This window comes from Lichenostomus cassidix, chromosome 1Aa (genome assembly GCF_008360975.1).
Source record: "Lichenostomus cassidix isolate B80296 chromosome 1Aa, HeHo_3.0, whole genome shotgun sequence".
NCBI classification, from domain to species: Eukaryota; Metazoa; Chordata; class Aves; order Passeriformes; family Meliphagidae; genus Lichenostomus; species Lichenostomus cassidix.
In genome coordinates this window covers 36,769,023-36,788,982 of record NC_139480.1, presented here as the reverse complement: position 1 = coordinate 36,788,982, position 19,960 = coordinate 36,769,023, and the positions used below count along the sequence as shown (strand labels likewise).

At 41.5% G+C, this 19,960-nt stretch overlaps 1 protein-coding gene across 2 annotated transcripts in view; it reads right to left on the bottom strand.

The window, feature by feature from the left end:
• NAV3 (neuron navigator 3) overlaps positions 1-13,365 on the bottom strand; it is a 508,081-nt gene extending 494,716 nt beyond the window's left edge. For both annotated transcript variants that reach the window (XM_085045498.1, XM_085045490.1), the window contains exon 1: positions 13,131-13,365. The gene's annotated coding sequence lies outside the window, so the exon portion shown is untranslated. The remainder of the gene's footprint in view (positions 1-13,130) is intronic.
• Positions 13,366-19,960: the final 6,595 nt, after the last annotated feature.

Here is a 19,960-nt window from a genome sequence, read left to right as displayed (position 1 = left end):
AATTTCCCAGCTACAGCAGGGATCTATACAATTCAATGGGAACTTGTCATCCAAAGACCTTAAACAATCTCAAAAAATCTGTTCTTTAGTATCTCACCCTGAAAATGGGAATTTGATTTTTTTTGAGGGTCTCATGTAAAATACCAATATCAAGTAAACTGCAATGATCACACTAATTCTGCTCTGGAAATATGACAAAGTAACATACAAAGATGATAATTTACTTACTACTGTGAGTTAAACTGTGAAATATTATAACACTGTCAGCAGAGCAGTACTTAGCCCAATACATCCATCCTAGAGCTAGCCTTTCTCAATGTAGGACTGGAGGTTTATAAGCCAAACTGGATTCTTGCAAGTGGTTTCCATTGGGAAGCAGGAGGACCCTACAGGTATGGCAGAGGCAGAATTTTGTCTAACGCTCATTGTTTGTTTTTTAAGGATAAAACACTGGTTTCACTGTTATCTGGAAGACACGGACATATTGTCACATTAAGAATACTGTCAGTACTCAATCAAAAACATAAATGAGAACGGGAACATGGATAAATTAGCCTACAAACTTCAGGGATTAAAAAAAAAAAAAAAAAAAAAAAGCCCAAACCCCAAAATTCCAAAAAAAACCAAGGAGAACCAATACTTCAGATCTCCAAACACATTGTACTCGACAAGGTCACCCTCCTAATTCAGAGAATTCAGTTAATCCTCTGGATGAATGCAGCATGTGTTGCACTCCCAATGAAACTACACAGGCTCCAAGTAAGAGGCCATCAACTACTGCTATAAATGCAGACAAATGGCTGGGAGCCTGAAAAGCATCGTTTGATTTTCCTCTTTCCAATAAAAAAACAAAAAACCAAAGAGAAGTGTTTTACTGAAGGTGTCTATTGTTTGAAAGGCCAAAAGGTGCCTTTCCTTCTAAATTTTAGAAACATTAATCAAGAATGAAATAAACAACATGTGCAAGTCAAAGGTTAATATCCCAGGGTCTTTAATGTGCTTTTACCACCCACTTCTTTTCCATTAACACCATCACCTCCTCCCTGTCTTTCAACACCCCTCCAACTATTCTTGTCGTGTGTCTCACTGATTCACATGACTGAAAAGTAGTAATTATTTTGCAGTTAATCTTCAGAAAACTGCTATATAGGGAACAGGCTTTGCCTTCTGTTCCAAAGTCTGAATGGAATGACCACTAGAGAGAAGCAACTGTTTCTTTTCTCCTCTAAAGAGTTTGCCTGGCTTTTGTTTGCTTGTTTAAAGATGAGAAGACTAGTTTCACTATTACCTTGAAGACACTGCATCATACTACCACAAAAATATCATAAGCAAGAGGATAACCAAGGTCTATGGAGCAGATTTTGATTTTAGAGATAATGGCATTAGTCCAAGATAGATTTAAATTATTTAAATAATATGACTGTAGAAATTCACCAGCACTTTGAAGGATAGAGTATGGCTCTAATTATATCTGAACAATTAACCTTTACAATTGCGCTGTTTAGAACGCTTCTCTGAGTGGGTATATTCTTAATAATTGGGACATTAATTAAAATTGCTATCTAAATGGTTGTCAGAAATCTTCAGTAAAAAAAAAATAATTATTAGGCTGGAGTAGAAACAGGACAAAATAATCCCTCTCTGAATGTGTGTTCTGTCATATTCACTGGAAAAAAAAAAACAAAGGAAAGCAAAGAGAGGAAAGAAGACGTTGTTCCTGTATGTTCTCTACTTATCTAGAAAATACAGAGCATTATTTTAAAAATTTCAAAAGCATTTCCATATCAATGAGAAAAGGTACCAGAAGGGTAACAAGATAACTTATATTTTTTTCCTCTGTTGTTTCCTACAAGGTAAAATGAACCTGCTGGTATAATACACCTTTTTCATTTCTCACACTGGTGTTTTTTCAATTCTCCCTAAACTGTCTTCATGATTCTAAACAAATCTCTAGCATCATTACTTGTATTTACAGAATGAAGATTCTTTCCAAGACATCTTTTCAGCAGTGAAAACAAAGGCTACTGTGTTTACTCAGAAAATATTTCTCAAACTCCATTAAGTGGTTATGTTATAAAAGAGAAAAAAAAACCCTGTCAGTGAGATCTGAACACCTGTATAGCTCAGTTAGGGGAACCTCTGCCCTCTGGCACATCAAGGCAGCTTGGACAGACTGAGCTTGCAGGTTCCTCATTAGGTTTAATTCCACTCTATTGAACACACACTTTGCTGAATAAGGAAACCAGATGAACTTATAACTACTCTTCAAGAGTAGTTATGCTAAATGCTAAACATTTTGTATTTCAGCAGGTAGATATCAAAAGATTTGACCTCTGACTGTTTCTAGACCAGCTTCCTGGTGAATACTCTCAGATGATAACTCATATTAAAACCCACAGATAAGTCTATGATATATAAGTCCAAAACATGTTTCTTTCTAACTTCTGGCCTTATTTCACTATTGTACTTAGACTGTTAACTTTATTGCTAAATACTCTTCTGTTGTGGAGTTACTCTGCATTACCCTGGATGGGAAGGCACTTTCACATGTGCAGCAGGATGTACATTTTATTATCACTTTGGCCAACTCCAGAAATCTGTCAGGGGAGGCCATTTTCATGCCATGAGGCAAGGCAGTTGCATATTCTGGTGCTTTGCAGACAGATTTCTTCTGCCTTAAACACCAGTGCCTCTGTATCTGTTATTTGCTCTCCTGAATACTTCAGGCAAAAGGTTGTAGGACACTGTCAGGATTTTCACATCAGACACGTGGAAAACCTATTTCAGGCTCTCAAAGTGGAAAGTGGTAGTATAGGTCACTCAACAATATTGGTCATTTTATCTCACGGAAGCTATGAATGAGAGGGCTGGGTAGAAGGAGGATTATGCCTCAAGCAGCTCAAGGCTGGCTATGTTCTGTCTGCTCCCTGAAACAGCATGGGCACACACTGGAGCTAATAGACACATGTACAGCTAGGGATGGGCACTCATATTTTTTCAAATATACACTGTTATTCAGCAATTTGTAATAGTAGGCTTAAAAAAGAAATAGAAACAAACATCTTGGGTCCTCTTTAACTTTCCGTTACTTGCTGCTTCTAAAAATGCTTTTTTTGTTTGTTTTTTCCCTTTTTCTTCTCAAAATGTGCTACACATTTTCAGAAAATTAACTTTAGGATCTATAGTGCTAACTTTATCAGCAGTGCATATGCATTTTAAATAACTGGATTAAACTTAGGCTAGCCTTGACCGGCATATACTGGAAATCCTGTGTGCCAGTGCAACAATGAAGCAGCAGGAAGTAACCTAACACCAAGCTTCATTTAGCATTACTTCATGTGTAACTCTCCCACTGGGGCTACAGAGAAACTGCCAGGTAGTCCAGGTCCTGCAAGAGAAAGAAGCTGAGCTAAGAGATGATGCTGAAGCCATTGTTATGTCAGTCTGGGACCACTCTCTCTGTAAGGGACAGTGTGTTGGACCTCTGGAGGCCACCTCCATCTCCCTCCTGAGGAAAACCTTACTTACCCATCTCATTCTTCAAGGAAGGACATACCAGTTCTGTGGCTCTGATTATGTGAAGATCACAAAATATGTGTGTTGGAACATCAGAAGTGTCTGCTTCTGGCAAAATGTACTGCTTGCAGTCCAGGTACCCAAGAATCTCTGCCACCAAATGGCTGGAATAAATCACTTGACTTGCACGCATTGAGTGATCATCATAAAATGAAAATTATTGGAATTCACAGCCTAAAAATCTCTGCATGAAAAACTAACATGATATTACCAGAGAGAACAGCAGTTTGAAAACAGAAGGAGCATGTGATGGGACTGGAAGCAATCTGCAGGTAAATCTCAGCTATATTCAGGTCACGAACTCAACTCCCTTGTTACTTCCGAGCTTGAAATTTATTTAATAGAAAGAAATAAAATGTGAGAGGGAAGAGAATAAATTATCCTATTTTAACATCATTGAATTATGTGCCATGAAGTTATTGCACTGAAGTTTTCATCAGCATGAGCAGAGGATGAGTAAGCTAGGGAGGAGCACATTGCCAACAACAGCCTTCAGTTGTATCATTATAAATGTTTTTAAAAGTGCCTGTAAATTTGTACACTTGGGAATTTCATGGACCCACACCTGGTCTAGATCTGGTCTTTAATCATGTCATTGATGCTAGCAAAGGCTTGCAATGATCCTTAATAACTAGGGAAACTGATTTTGCTTTGCACAGATTGAAAGCTGTTAACTACTTTGCTGCTCAACATGTAAGCCATCAGTTATTCAGTGTTGTAACCAGTATGGCTGCCTACCTTTCTAAGGCAGATTACAAACAATAAAGAAAAAATGAAAAAACAAACCAAGGAAATGCCCCAAATGGCCACAGAATATGATAGTGCTTTCCAGGCAGTCAGCCAATTGTCCCCAAATTGGTTACTTGACAACCACGAGATAACTAAAGGAGTTTCGGGTTTTACCCATAATGCAAAGTATTTGCAATATGATATGTAAGGGAAAGATACAGTAATTGGTATAGATCCACTAAGTCCTCTTACAAAGTAGATATTTGTAAATTCCCCCCAAATGAAAATATAAATCAAAGATATTTTATTTTAATTTTCTATCAAAGCATACAAAATGAATAGCAAGGGAACAGGTTAGTAAGTAGCAAGAATTCTTAATTGATTTCTCTATGGATGAGATCACAGAAAATTATCTTACAGCCAACCTATTGTAAATAAGAGAAATACATGTTTTGTTTCTCATGTAATAGACCTTTAAAAAACAAATTACAGAGCTTTAGTCAAAACTGACTCAGTGTAGAAGTCAGTGTTTAAAAATTGACTCCATGAAAATGAGCAGCTACACATAACAAAATAATCGCAAGGACACAAGCATCATTTAAAAGGCACTATAGAAAATCTAGACTTAGATGTTATTAGCACACTGTCATCCAAGCTAATAATGTGTCTATGTTAAGCTCAACCTCTCACTTGCATCTTTTTTAGTGCCACCATCCCATTCAAGACTCCCACAACACTTTGCCATTTCCCAGCAAAAGCTAAGTGATGTGGACTGACATTTTGCCTTTATCTGTTTATTGATAAAATGTGGTGAGAAACTACTTAATTGTATAGGCATGTACATTTCTTGTACTTCACTTATTGTAACTTGTTACAGAAGTCCTTTCTTTCAACACCTTTTAGCTAGTTATTTAAAACTAACTAAAATGTCTTTTCAGTTCAGCACGTGCTGGGCACTTTCTAGGGATGGGAAATCTACCACCTTTCTGAGCAACCTGTTCCAGTGTTTACCACCATCATCATAAAAAACCCAAGTGTATCCTCTTTTAGTTTAAACCCCTTGTCTTATCACACAGGCCCTGCTAAAAAGTATGTTTCCTTCTTTCTTGTAGGCCACTTTAAGTACTGAAAAGCCACAATAAGGTCTCTGTGAAGCCTTTTCTTCTCCAGGCTGACAGCCCCACCTCTCTCAGTCTGTTTTCATACGTTTTCATCTCTCTGATCACCTCATGGCCCTCCTGAAGACCCCCTCCAGCAGGTCTATGTCCTTCTTATGTTGGGAATTCCAATGGTGGATGCAGCAATCCATGTGGGGCCTGACCACAGAGTAGAGGGGCAGAATCACCTCCCTCAGCCTGCTGGCCATGCTGCTTTTGTTGCAGCCAAGAATGTGGTTGTCTTCCTAGTTATCTCCAGCTTTTCATCTGCTGGTATCCCTGATTCCTTCTCAGCAGGGCTGCTCTCAATTCCTCCATCCCCCAGTCTCTATTAATACTGTCCCAACCCAGGTGCAGCACCTTGCACTTGGCCTTGTTGAGCCTCATGATGTGCCCATGGGCTCATTTCTCCAGCTTGTCCAGTCCCTCTGGACAGAATCCCATCCCTTGGTTGTGTCACCTGCACCACTCAGCTTGGTGTTCTCTGCAAACTTGCTGAGGGTGCACTTGATCCCACTGTCTCTGTCACTGAAGATATTAATCATTGCTGGTCCCAGTACAGACCCCTGAGGGACACCACTTGTCACTGATCTCCACTTGGATACTGACCTGCTGACCACTATGCTCTGGATGTGACCATCCAACTGATTCCTCATCCACCTTACAGACAATTCATTGAATCCATCTCTCTTCAATTTAGAGAGAAGGATGTTGTGAGCAACTGTACCAAAGTCTTTACAGAAGTCCATGTAAGTGACACCTGTAGCCCTTCCTTTGTCCACAGATGCAGTCACTCAATCATACAAGGTCACTCAGCTGGTCAAACAGGACTTGCCCTTGGTGAAGCTGTGTTCGCTGTCTCAAATCATCTCCCTCTCATGTGCCTTTGCACAGATTCTAGGAGGATTAATGTTGGACAGAGGGAGGCAGAAAAAAAAACACTAAACAAATATTGCTTTTATTTAGAAGTAATTCATGATCTGGGCACTGTATTCTGCTAACAACAAAAATCTCAGCAGGGTGGTTTTAAACTGGGATCTGCCCGCTTGGGACTGTTTATTTCTACTCAGCTGTCCAGACTGAAACCTGCTTATCAATGCAGAGCTTCTTTGCCTCTTTGCTGAAATTACCTCCAATGCTCTGCCAAAATAATGACAATGTTGTGACAGTCTCTGAAGGTTTGCTTTGATTACCTCTGCATCATGGTGACACAGAACCACTGGACTGCTTTGATACTCAAGAGAAAGGACAACAGGTTACATAAACAGTGTTTTCTAGCCACAGAAGACAAACAAATTCCTCCCAGACCCTCCAAAGTAACAGCCTCATTCAGTTATTACTGCTCCAGACTAAATCACTCCTAGGTTTTTTCGTTAAAACTGGTGTGTCTGCCTCTCTCTTAATAACCAGCCTGCATCCCAAAACAAGCCCTTCAAAAATGCTCTGTGCATCAATGCAGATGTACCACACTTCACTTTCTTTCACTTTTACTTAATCCTACTGAGGCAATTCCTACACGCAAAGTTACCCCCTTCTTATATTCTTCAGAATGATATTTTTCAGTTTCCTCAGATATATCTTAAAGAAGTCATGCCCCAAAACATATGAGTTCTACAGGAGTTTGTGTCTGTGACATGCAGCTAGAGCTTCACAATTAAATAATAGCAATTTTATTGGAGTCTCATATTGCCTGATAGTTCATAGTGTAACTCAGAGTCTTATGAAGGCTGAAATGCTTTCAAATAACTGCATCAATTCTCCAGTGTATATTCCAAGATATATTGACTTTTTCTTTAACTATTTTGGTGGCTTGGATGACTAATCAGCTTTGTTGTGAGTCAAAGACTTTTTGTAAGAATATGTGGATTTGCTACTTCCAGAAGAGCAATGCTGCATGAATTTGCAATGGTTTTAAATAGATCACAGCAACTCTTATCATCTTAGGTTCTTCTGCAAATTCATCAGCTGTTCCATCAACAATTTTTAACTGCCGGTTTCTGAAAGTTATTTGAACTTTTGCCAATTTAATGTACTTCCCCCTGCTTTATTGATTTTTAAGGCTTAATAACAACACATTAGGACATAGTCTAAAGATGAAAGTTTTATAGTACAGCTGGAGTTTTACCATAAAACCCATTCATCTGCAGTAAATAGAACTGTTAATAACAAACCATTAAACAATTTTGGTTTTGACATGCTCTTCCAAGTTGCCATGTTACCTAGGATTGGTTTTCCAATTAACTTGACATTTTACAAAACAAACGCAGACAAGGAAATCTATTTAAAAACAAGGTGGAAGTAAACAAACTGGCCAAAAAAAGTTGAATGTTACATACACATTGGAGGAAAAGTAACATTTAACTGTAAGAGGTAATTGACATCACTGTGAAAAAAGACAAATATAAACAAAACAGAATCCTTAATACAATAATGACTCCTGAAAAAGGTAATTGCACCATAATTTCATATTTGTAACTGTAAACTTAATTAATGCCTCATTTAGAGATTGTAGCATCTTTCTTATGGAAGATTTTTCTTGCCAAACCTAAACCAGTGAAATTTGGTTTCAAGAAATATCTATCATCTTGCTAATGAAAATGTCAGTAACAGAGAGAGAAGCAGCACATTTTCCACAAAGAAGAAGGTACATGTGTAATAAAACTAACATGAAAAATATCTCCTGTTGTTTTTATGACAAAAAATATTGATATATTTTCCTTCCAAATTAAATTATCTAGAACACTGGAGGATATCCCACTTAAAAGGGCCCCAGGATTATGTTTTATTTGTCCATGAACATGGTTCTGAATAATCAAAAAAATTCATGTTTTCTATTTGTCACTGACAGAAGATTGATTAAAATCTGGGGGAACAACAACTGCTACTATTTCTGTCAGCTCTCAGTCAAGCATTCTCTCTTACAATTTCTAATAGTGCTTAGGCTTTTTTTAACTTTATGCAAATGTTTTTCTAGTTCAGTATAAATATTAACTTTCTTTACTAACACTATTACTTCACCAGCTTTCAGTTACTTCTCAATTATTTGCAGTGTTTCCATCTAAAAGGTATCATATCAGTGGGCACCCTTCAAGCACCAACTGGGACCACCTCTGTTTCAAATTAGAGCTTAGCACCCACTGCTGCAGTACAAGTAAACCAAAGAGTCATGACTATATTGTAATGTAACAGAATACAATTATTATCATTTAAATTAAGTTTGGAGATGGGAAGTCATCGGAGATCAGAAGTCATCAGTAGATATAATGGTGTGACCTCATTGTTCTTGCTCACATTTCCTTTCTGTCTCTTGGAATTAGTCTAGAAGGACATCGCTGTCTCATTTGAAATAAATCTCCTGACACAGGTGTCTGGATGGGGAATACATTTGCTCTATGGAGACGTGAGCCTGACTTTAGCTCCCTAGACTCCACTTATACACAAACACTGCAAACCAATCACTGCAGTAAGTGAGATTTACCAGTCCATTCCTGAGAGAGCTGACCATCTTCATCCACAAAAATTAACAGTCAAAGCTCAGCAGATCTCAAAATCCACTGGCTCCATTTCACACAAATCCCTGGGAAAAGCCTTTTTTGCATGCATTTTCCTGATACAGTTACATAGAAGGGAGCAGTAGCACTTGCACCACCCAGCACTGTCCCCAGAGGATACCTGATTTGCATGCAGACAACCATGTGCACCAGAGCTCCAAGAAGCTAGTGAGGACCAAGGTCTGTCAGGACTGACTTTTTAAATGCTTCTGTCCTGCACAGGATTTCTGTGATGCCTCAAGGTAGTCTAAATCCAGAAAGCACATGGAACAAGGACTGGTGAGCCTTGGGAATACTAAGAGATGGGATTCAAAGCCGAATCCTGGTCTGTTGATGTCCAGTTGAGAAGAGAGGACAACTCATGTTCCTATTATCCCATTTGTCTTTTTTGGGTTAACAGAAGAAAACTTGCCACTCAATTAAATAGACACAATTCTAAATATAGATAGGGAAGTGGAAAAAAACCCCAAGAAGAGCTATTTGTATGCAGTCATTTTCCAAAGGAGAAAAGAAACATAAAAGTAGAGTACTGAGTACAAGCAAAACACACAGCAATTACCAACACATATTACATTTTTAAAAAAATGTTTCTGCAAGGAAATTTTACCATAGCATTTCTTATAATGATTGTCAGGCAAACACTGAGAATGTGGGTAAGAGTCTGATTCAACACTGACAAAATCCGAAGTCTTTTCATGGCAAGCATAGTATCAGGTCCTTGCAATGTATATTATACTGATTGGCATAAGCAGAATGTAATAAAAAACGCAGTAGTGTTTTGCCCCCATCTTGCTTATTTCTCCGACGTGATACATGAAATTTATCTTAAAGAGACCCAGTTCTCAGAAGCCAGCATCCATCTGCAGTAACCATTTTCCATGCATACATTTATCTTCGCAGTAATAACTGATCTACATATAAACAAACCAGCTCCTTACATACAAATTCTAACGCTCTCAGGCAGATTATTTCATCAGCACGTGCAGGCAATACCACAGGAGGCTTAGCACCAAAAAATGCATACACATCAGTGCAAGTCAGATTCCCTGCTAAAAAACCCAGCTACTCATCTCCCAGCCATACACCTCTGATCCATCTCGATGTGGAGCATAACTGCAAAATTTAGCTCAAATTAGATAACACTTCTCTAAGAAAATGAGAAACTCTCTATTATTATATCCCTGTGTTACCAGTAAAACATAATGAATTTTTGATCCTCTGCAGTAGGAAGCACAGTACTGCCAGCCATCTAAAGCAAACATTCCCAGACTCTGAAACACAGCTGTAAACATTCTTGCCCAAGGTGCTGATCTTGGTGGCAATTTCTGGCATTGACTCATGTCTACTTTTTCTAAGTCCATACCAGTAAAGCCTGGGTAAAACAATAGCTTTATGAAAGATTCTGTTATTTCCTATGAATTACTACAGCTAGCTGTCCAATGATGTAAAACTGACATTATTTTTACAATTCTCTTAACTAAAATTCAAACTAATTTCAGCTATTCTCTCACAGTATTTTTAGTTGAATCAATATCTTTCAGCCATTTTGAAAGCTGTTATGACACATAAACTAATACATACATGAATACATTCTTTAATACAGGGAAATAAAGGTTATGCTGCAACTCTTTTTTAGATACAGATAATGTTTAAGTGTTTATTAGTGGAGCCCAAGAGGGCTGTAGGTTCCCTCAACATACTGTAAGTGCTTTTCTCCCTGCAAGGTACAGCCTCACATCTCCTGCACTTTAATCCATACTGTGACTGATGGTGACCCCTCCTCACAATGCACGGCAATATTCACCAGTAAAAAGCCCTACAACTGCTCTGAATTTGGCCCCCTGAAGTCATATTACCATAGGAGTTTTTGATTTTAACTGTGGTAGTCTAGGCTAGATAGAACGTGAACTCAGGGAAGTAAGTATATTAAAAGGTTCCTCAATTCTCAGATCTGATTTTTGTTCATATTTAAAGCCCACAGTAGGGGAAAAAGGAGAGAATTATTTTTTTCTCCTTGCAGCACTTCAGAGTCAATACATTTACCAAGATACGATCTGAATTCCATTCTGATTTGCAGAATGGTTAGCTAATTGGCAAGCACATACAATTTAAGAACCAGATTTCATAGATTAAACTCATTACTTCAAGCTTTTTATGTTAGTCTCCGAGTCCCCGCATAACCTCTTCCCCTGCCGATTAGCTGCCGTGCTCCCTTTTCATATTTCATTCCCCTGCTTCGGTGCTGTAATCCAAAGCCTTCTCGGGAAAGGTTGCCTCACCTGCCCCCAGCGCTTCCTCCTGTCCAGGCTCCCTGTCTCGCAGCCCGGGCTCCTCATACCCCAGGCTTGACCCAAGGTTAGGGCAGTCTCTCTGAGCCACCAGCACCACGGCACAAATGACTCGTCTCACTGAACTGTTACATTTCCCGGAATGAAGCCAGTTACCAGGCGGCGGCGGCGGAGCTGGTTGTTGATCTGTGATACCCTCCAGCTGACTGCCTTTTTAGCATGCACGATCTTCAGGCCACAGACTACGCCTTTCTTTTGTGTCTGGAAAGCCTGTAGCAGTTGTTGGGCACTGGGAACAAACCAACCTTTGTATTGGGAGCTATGAAAACTCTTCTCACCTAGGAGGACTGCAATTCCTGTCCACCTTCACTAAAGAGAAAGATTAAACGAGGTCCGGGGATGTTTAAGGCTGAGTAGCCTACTCTGAAGCAGGGCTTGTTTTCTGTGTTGACTGTATGCTTATTATTTACACTGAAAATAAAGCTCATCAAAAGCTTGAAGTTGCCTTTACTTTGAAAGAAATACGTCATCTTCAAATATGCAAAGCAGGTTTACTGTTGATAACCCAAGAGTTATTGACCTTGTATTTCAGCTGTTCTCAGCGTGCACTTTGGCTTTTTCTGTAATAAGATCATTTTACCACCAGATGATTATTGATCACTTATGACAGAAACAAAAAGCCTTGAGCAGACTAATCTATTCATTGTGCTCAGTGCAAAGTGACATAAAAAATGACAAACACCCCCCTCTTCCTGCCCCCCTCCAAAAAAAAACAAACCCCAAAAAGCATAGTCACAGTCAAAATCACCATTTCAGGACAAAACCCAGAGAGCTAGGGAAGATGGCAAGCAACAGTTAAGTTTTACTGGAGACCTTCTTGGTGAACAACTACCACCTGGCAATAGCAATGGCACTGCCAACCCAGTATGATAGAAATTGAAGTCCTCGACACCTAACCCAAACCTGCCCGGGCCTCCCTTATGCTGCCCACCGAGGAAGGGGAGACAGTGTATGGCTGCATGAGAAGGCTGTGGAACAGGGCTGGCTGGCTCAGGACCCACGGGGCCATCAGCACCCTTGACGACCCAATGCCAAGGCAGTGGCAAGATGTGTGCCCCCTCCCCAACTTCTCCAGGTGGGCCCAGGCAGGTGGGCAACGAGCAGGTCATGGAGGGAGAAGCTTCTAGACTAACCTGCTCACAGGTTTCCACGATGTGCTTTCTCCCCCCTCGGGGGATCCAGACCGTGACACCCTGCTGGGGATGCTTTGGGCTGCTCTGCCCCTCTCCCCTCGGACGCCCGCCCCGGTGGAGGCTGCAGCGGGCTGCGGGGCGCTCCGGGCGGGGGGCACGGCCAGGGCTAGGGGACGAGCGGAGATGCGGCAGGTACCGACCGCGCCGGGGCCGGGCAGCGGGCTGCCTGTGTCCTCGCCCGCCGCAGATTCTAAGGTTAAGTGCGTGCTATTTCTCACCCTCACAAAAGGGAAGGGGAAGGAAAGATGATCAAGGAAACAACCCAGGCAGGGGAGCAATGGGGGGGGGGGGAGAAGAAAAGGAGGGAGAAACAAAGGGAAGAATAAAACCCTCTGTGGGAACAAGCAAACAAAGAGGGTAAAAAGAGCTCGGCGGTCTCGTCGGGGGGTAACCCCCCGCCGGGCTCCCCGGCCCCGCGGCACCCCGCCCCGACGTGCGGCCCCCCCGCAGCCCCGGCCCCGGGCTGCTCCCCCGGCTCGCACAGCCGAGCCCCGCGGGCAGGACCCGCGCCTGGCCGCTGGCGCCCTGGCAAGTTCGGCGGCGCGGAAACACCCCCGCGGGCTCGGGGCACCTTACCTGTCGGCTGGCACTCCTCGGGGAGCGGGTGGATGAAGCGGGGGAAAAAAACGGGGGGAAAAAAATAATAATAAAGCCACCCCAGTTTCCGAAATTGCACCGCTCGATCGGGTTACTATGGAAATCGTCGCGAGGAGGCAAAAAAAAAGCCAGAAGCCATCCTCATCCTCTCCGCCTCCGCGAGGCACCGCGGCGCCGGAGCCGCTGCCTCCCCGGGCGCAGCGCTGCGCGCTCCCCGCCGCCGGCCGCCGGCTGCTCTCCGCCGCCGCGCACGGCAGCGGCCCCGGCCCCAGCCCCGCGCCGCGCCGCCAGCGGTGCTGCCCCCCGCCGCACAGCTGGAATTTAAAGGGGCCGTGCTCTCCGGGCGCCGCTGCCCCCGCCGCCCAGGACCGGCTGGGTGTGCCTTTGTAAGCAAAAGTTTCCCGCGGGTGCGCTGAGATGCGCGCATCCGCGGGGACGCGGGGGATGAGCGAGCGACGCGCTCGCTGTGCGTAGCCCTGGGCGCTATGAATTATTATAGGCGTAACAGCAGGATCCAAAGGCCTCCACAGAGCTCGGCTGCAATGAGCGCCGTACACAGACACGGATAAGAGGCAACCCCGGCCCTGAGAGCTTGTAATGTGAGCAGCGAGGGCAGACAAAAGGGGAAAAAGTGTATAAAATGCATGAGGAAGGGTTGAAAACTTCCTAACCACCCCAACCCTCCCCAGCCCAGAAACCACGATTGCTAAATTGCAACTAAAATACTCAAAAAATACAACAAACCTTTCTGACACAGATCATCCTGCCTGTGTCCCTTATTCATAAACAGAAGAGCTTGTGGAGCCTGCCAGTCCTGAGAAGTGAGCTTGGCCTGCAGGACCTGCTGGCAAGCCTGGAGATTGGATTCATCTGAAGCCCAGCTATGGAGAGAGCTGTGCCAACAGCTGCCACTCACAGGCACATGCAGAGTGTGGCCTGAGTGGGTGACAGAGCTTAGCAGCACTTGCCACCACTTCCCTCAGCCCTATCTGTCCCCACCTTGACTCCTCACATGCTGCTCTTCTCTGTCCCACTGCTGTGTGAGCCATTCCTCACCACAAGCCTTCTCTCTGCTCCAGGTCCTGCAGCTGATTCAGGATGTACCACCCAAACAATGGGTTTTCACCCCTATAGAATATATTCTGCAGGTTTCTGCTGATGGGGAACGAGGCTTCTAAGTATTCCAGCTCTGAAAAATGTCTGCCTGCAGAGCACAGGGAAAGCCCATCTTTGCCCTGTTGTTGCAGTCTATATGTGATTCAGCTCCCAAGAAAGGGGAAAAGTGGAAAAAAAAAGTCTTCAAATGATTGCCTTAAACACCTATGAAGAAAAGGAGCCCCTTCTGGAGTAAAAATGTGGATTTATTCTCTCCAGAGGAAGACCACTTTGCAAGTCATAGGTTTAGGGAAGATAGCTTGCAGTTAGTGATTCCCATGATACCTGTGGGTCTTCAAAAACCCTTCCCCTTCCAATCTATCAGCCAGTCAAGCCTCGCAGCTCTTTATTTTGCACAAATGTTCATCAGTGATGGTCAGCAGAGTTGCACCTGAAACTACCTCATGAGTTGAGGGAATTAGCTACTGGAGCATGTTTGGATGCAGGAGTAAAAAAAGAAACAAAAGAAACAAAAAACCTCTCCTACTGAGCTGTGTGGTATTTCTCCATTCTGAATAATGCCTGACATTTCAGCTAGCCATTTCTGTTTAAGAAAGCAAGAGGCATAAAATATACAGCAGCTTGCAGCCTAGTGAGAGCTTAATGTTAAGAAACAAGAAAGGTTGTTTAAAAGGGCTGACCAAAAGGCAGGAATGGACAGCCACATTGTCCAGGAATCCAGTTTTGCAAATATCATCATAACTTGAAATATTCCTACCAAAAGACCACTGTAACTTGAAATATTCCTAAAAATAAATAAGGATAGATTTTGACCATAGTTTACACAATAAAACATAATGGGACATCTGAGGCTGCCTTTTCTTAAAGCTGTGAGACAAGAGAGTGCCTGAGTACCTTAAAATTAGAATTACAAATACATGAGTGAAGATCCCAGGTGACCGACATCTTTCAGAAATGACAGTCCCCGGAGTGGATAACCTGGAGGTTATTTCTTTCAGCGCATGAAAGGCACAGAGCAGTGAGTTATCTCAGCAGTCTGTGTGCTGTAAGACTTCTCCCTGAAAGGTTAATTGGGTTAGAGGTGTAATTTTTACCCAGCAGAGATGTGCCAGCAGAGGCCTCTAATGTAGATGCAGTTCATATTGACAGAACTATGGTTTTGTTAGCATAAAATTGTCACCATAGTGTGGAGTAATTTTGTTTTACCAGTTCAAAGATCAGACCTGGTGGTCCAGCCACATCTGCTCAGCCACGCTGTCAGAGCAATATGCAGACCACAGTACCAAAACAGACAGCAGCATGCACAAGGCTCCTGCCTCCTTTTTGCCAATGACTACTCTGTGATTGCTGGGTTTTTTGGTAAAAGGTTTTGCAAATGGATAGAATATTTTACTGTTTCTTAGGCTCAACCATTTAATCTCATGCCTCAAGCAGTTTCAGGAGCCTGTGTCTGACAGCAAAACAGTAACCAGTCCTCTAGTTCTGTAGGAAGTGATATTATGGAGCAGAGAAATATCTTGAAAGCTTACTTATTAGCAAGAATTTTCTGCAATGGCTTTTGTAGTTTTGTAGAGAAAATATCTCAATAATTGCCTATTTTTCCCTTTTTTGCAAAATATTTGACTAACAAAGTGTGCTGAAGAATAAAAAGGTGATTCTCAGAAAGCTTTAAAATAAACTGCATAGTTGTACCTTTAATATATGAAACTTGAACACATTAGTTACATTGTTTGTTTCTTCTGCGTGAGATACAAACAAGTATGTTGATATCATTGACATGAGATTAAATGTGAATTTATTTCAGGATACACAGTAATTTGAAATTGCAGAATTTTGGCTTGTGTATTTAAGTACAATCAATCTTAGCTAACATGTGTTTATGTAAGTGGGATGACCAAACAATGACAAACTTACAAAGGCACACTAATGTATTATCTCTGTGGACTTTCAGTCCTTTTAAAATTACATCACCATATGACATGTGACCTCATTACAAAGACTAAAGGAGTCTCCTATCAACCATAAAGATTTAAACTTTGCTAGTCAAATACATTAGCACCTTTTGTCTGTTAAATCCCCATCTCAGACAAAAACCTGTTTATATGACTCTGGAGTCAAGTGACAGAAGAAGAGTGTGCTTCTTCACCCCCCGATGATGCTGTATTAAAGCAAAAGTTTCTTGCTACATCAGTATTAAAAACTTTGAAAACCTCAAGCACTGATGTTTGTCTCAAAATCTTAATTTAGACATTCTGCATATTCTCAGTATTTTCTGCTATAAAATAAAATGCAAAACCTTTTTAACTTGGCATAGAAAGCATGGTAATCTTGTGTCACATATCATATATTTGCATGTCCAAATGCAAAATTACAATACAACCTTTAATATCTGAAAAAGTTTTCAGATGAGAATAAGCAGGTAAAGCTCAGGGATTTCACATCTTGCAGGTCAACCTTTAGGGGAGCTCTTGGCTTCTTTCTGCAAAGATACTCAGGCACCTGGACAGGACAAGTGACTGACATTAGCACAACTCCATCCCGATCTACAAATGCCAGAACTCCATTCGCACCTCTGTACTTTAATTTTACATTCTCCCAGGTACCTGCTGTGGCTATTTGTGCCTGCTGTGGCTGTTTGTAAGTTTGTAAGACCCTTCCCTACCTGCCTGCCTGCCTTCTCTCAGGCACTGTGACAGCATTTCCTCCTTTCACAGTCAGCAGAAAGGTTTCCTTGCATTTTCCAGTTTGTCATCCTGCTGAGCATAGTGTGAGTCCATGTTCCTGACACTCTTGTCCCTCCCTACCTCAGCAGAAGGACAGCACTGCTGGAAGATGCAGAGTTAGTGGGACAGCAGGTGCTGGTCGTGCAGAGGGACACTGAACCCCAAAACCACCAGCCTAAGCTCCAGGCCACATCCCCACTGGATAGTGTGCACAGCAGGAGGAGAAAGCCTAGATGGAACTCCATATGTATTCCAAAACCATGGGCACAACATGTTTAGGAGAGGTAACATCCTGAATGCACTTCAGGGAAAATTCCAAACTAAAAAAAAAGAAAAAAAAACGAAGAAAAGGAAAAGGAAAAGGAAAAGGAAAAGGAAAAGGAAAAGGAAAAGGAAAAGGAAAAGGAAAAGGAAAAGGAAAAGGAAAAGTGTCTATCAAGAATAGAAAATTCCAGTCTCCATCAGGGGAATGACTGGATAAGACATTTCAGATCATCTGTTTGTTGTTAGGATTGCCTTACCCCTTCTTCGTTTAAGTGCAGCCACCTGGCAAGCACCATCCTCCTTACAGGTTTTGACAGTCTCCTTTTTTCTGCCTCATTGGCCCTTTTAGGTGATTTTTTTGCATTTTTTTCCCCATAAATGACTAATTGGATCTTACTATAAATTTTTCTGAAACACTGTTGATATTACAGTTGTCACTGACTAGGGGCTGTATTTTCCAACTGCAAGTATGTTCCATTTTCAAGTGTGATGCTGGAGTCACCATTCACTGGCATGTCCATGTTATCTAGAAGGACACACATGAACCCAAGACTAAAGCATTCCTGTTTTCAGGTGGCAGGGGTATCTCATAGGAGGCAGTGTAACCTGAAAAATGACTTCTACTCCTTTCTTGTAACTCCAGGCAGGGGCAAATTCACAAGAATGGGTATTGTGAAAGGGAAATAAGAGAGAGAAATTGTATTTTCCCTTGGCAAAAAAAGTTGCTGTAGTAGTTTCCATATTTCTGTTAGCATATTGATACATTCTGTATTCTGGAGATCTCCTGGCTATATTGAGATGTCTTATCACATTCTCCTCCCCAAGATGTCTGCAACACCCATAGCTTTTTCCTTAAGATTCAAGGAATGATCCCCAGAAGGCTGTAATCCTCACTGAAAGCAAATCATGTATATTGATCTCCTGTTTATGTGTACACAAACCCATGTGAATGCACACCTATAGGAAAAGAAAAATGTAAAGTCAAGCATTCCAGAATTAGGAAATAACACAATTTAAATTGTCTTCCAAACTTAATTTGGCCACTTATGCCTAGTCATATTCTTAAATGAGCTCATATAAGATTTGGTGTACCTGTTGGATGATATTCACTTGATGAGCATCTTCTCAGTTATATGTTTTATCTTAATTACTCACGATATAGTCTTGTAATGTCTTTATCATGCCCTGTAGGCAAAAATTTTGCATATCTATGTCCCTTAGTAGTGTAGGCAGTAAAACTTCATCATTAATTAGCACATGGGGAGTTACTGAGAACAAAGGAGAGGAAGGTTCCCTCCTCAGTTTCCAGCACTGACACCACCTTGGAGCAGAGGGAAAATGAAAGCCTGTCCTTCCACTTGGATCTTGGGATCATCATGCCCTCTCCCCTGTTGGGGAAGGCAAGACCCAGCTGCCTGCAAAGCTGTGAGGTGTACAGGAGTGCACAGTGATGTGCAGGAAACAATGCAAGACATCCCTGCAGCATCTGGCAAATGTGATTTTCCAAGATCTAATAGCTTGAGCAAGTTTTGAAATGGGTTTTCTCAGCGAAGATGGAGTCTCCATCACCCTTACTTTTGGCTGCTGATGGAGAAGGCACTGCATAGAGCAGCTGGGGCTTCCAAAGTGGCCCAAAGTGGAGATGTTTCTATGGAATGGTGAAGGACATATCTATGATTAATTCACTGTTAATTTTCAAATACCTGCACTAAAGCTGGAGTAACTCAAAGGATAGAGCACAACTTTAATATTGGTAAAGGAGCACCATTTTTTCCAAGTCTTGTTTTTACATGCAGCTGAATTTTTCAACAATTTTGGTTTTTATCACACTGTGGCTGCAAAACAATCTAATACTGAGAAATGGACAATGTATTACAAGTAGCTAAAATGGCCTGTTCACAGGAAAAAGAGGGTTAAACATTTATTTCCTCTTATATTATCAATTGCAATATGATTCTGAAGAAGGGGTAAGCTCTGCAGTCCCCTGAACCAAATTCACAACTTCTTCAACAGCATGTTCTACTTTTTATATACTTTTAGCATTTCTGGAAAATTCACTTTCCTAATTTCTGCTGTTGCTATTAGCCCCAGACCCTGTATGTTTTATACCAGCTGCATTCAACAGAAGGGATACCTAACTGGGGATACAAATTGCCTGCTGAATGGTCCTCTTTGACCCCATGCTGTTACTTTTGACCTCAGATGGCATAGAAAATGCTCTCCCATTGACTTGCTTCCAAATGCCAAAAAAACCCAACCTCCAAACTTCTAAACATAACACAGAAGGAAAGCTAAATTATTTGAATTAAAATAACACTGCAAAACTGTTATATCATAAATACAGCCATAAGAAAGTTTGATAAAGATGTGCCTCCTGATACACAGAGTAAAAATACCCTGAATAATGATTTGGTATTGTTTACAGAAGAGTTTATATACATTAGAAATTAGTTTCCATAGCTTTCTTTCTGAAAACAGAATTTTCAAAGGCAAACAGATTTTTTTCCCTATAACTGGATATCTGCCTGGCAGACATAAATATGTTTCTGTCAAATTCACCATTCTGCCATGGATTTCACAAAACATCTTAGGGAGACACGGACATGGTTTTGCTTCCTTTATTAATCTTTCAGCTCTTTAGTTCTCACATGACCTGGATCTCTTCTGATCTTCTGTATTTTAACTCAGAAGCTCTTGCCAGAATAC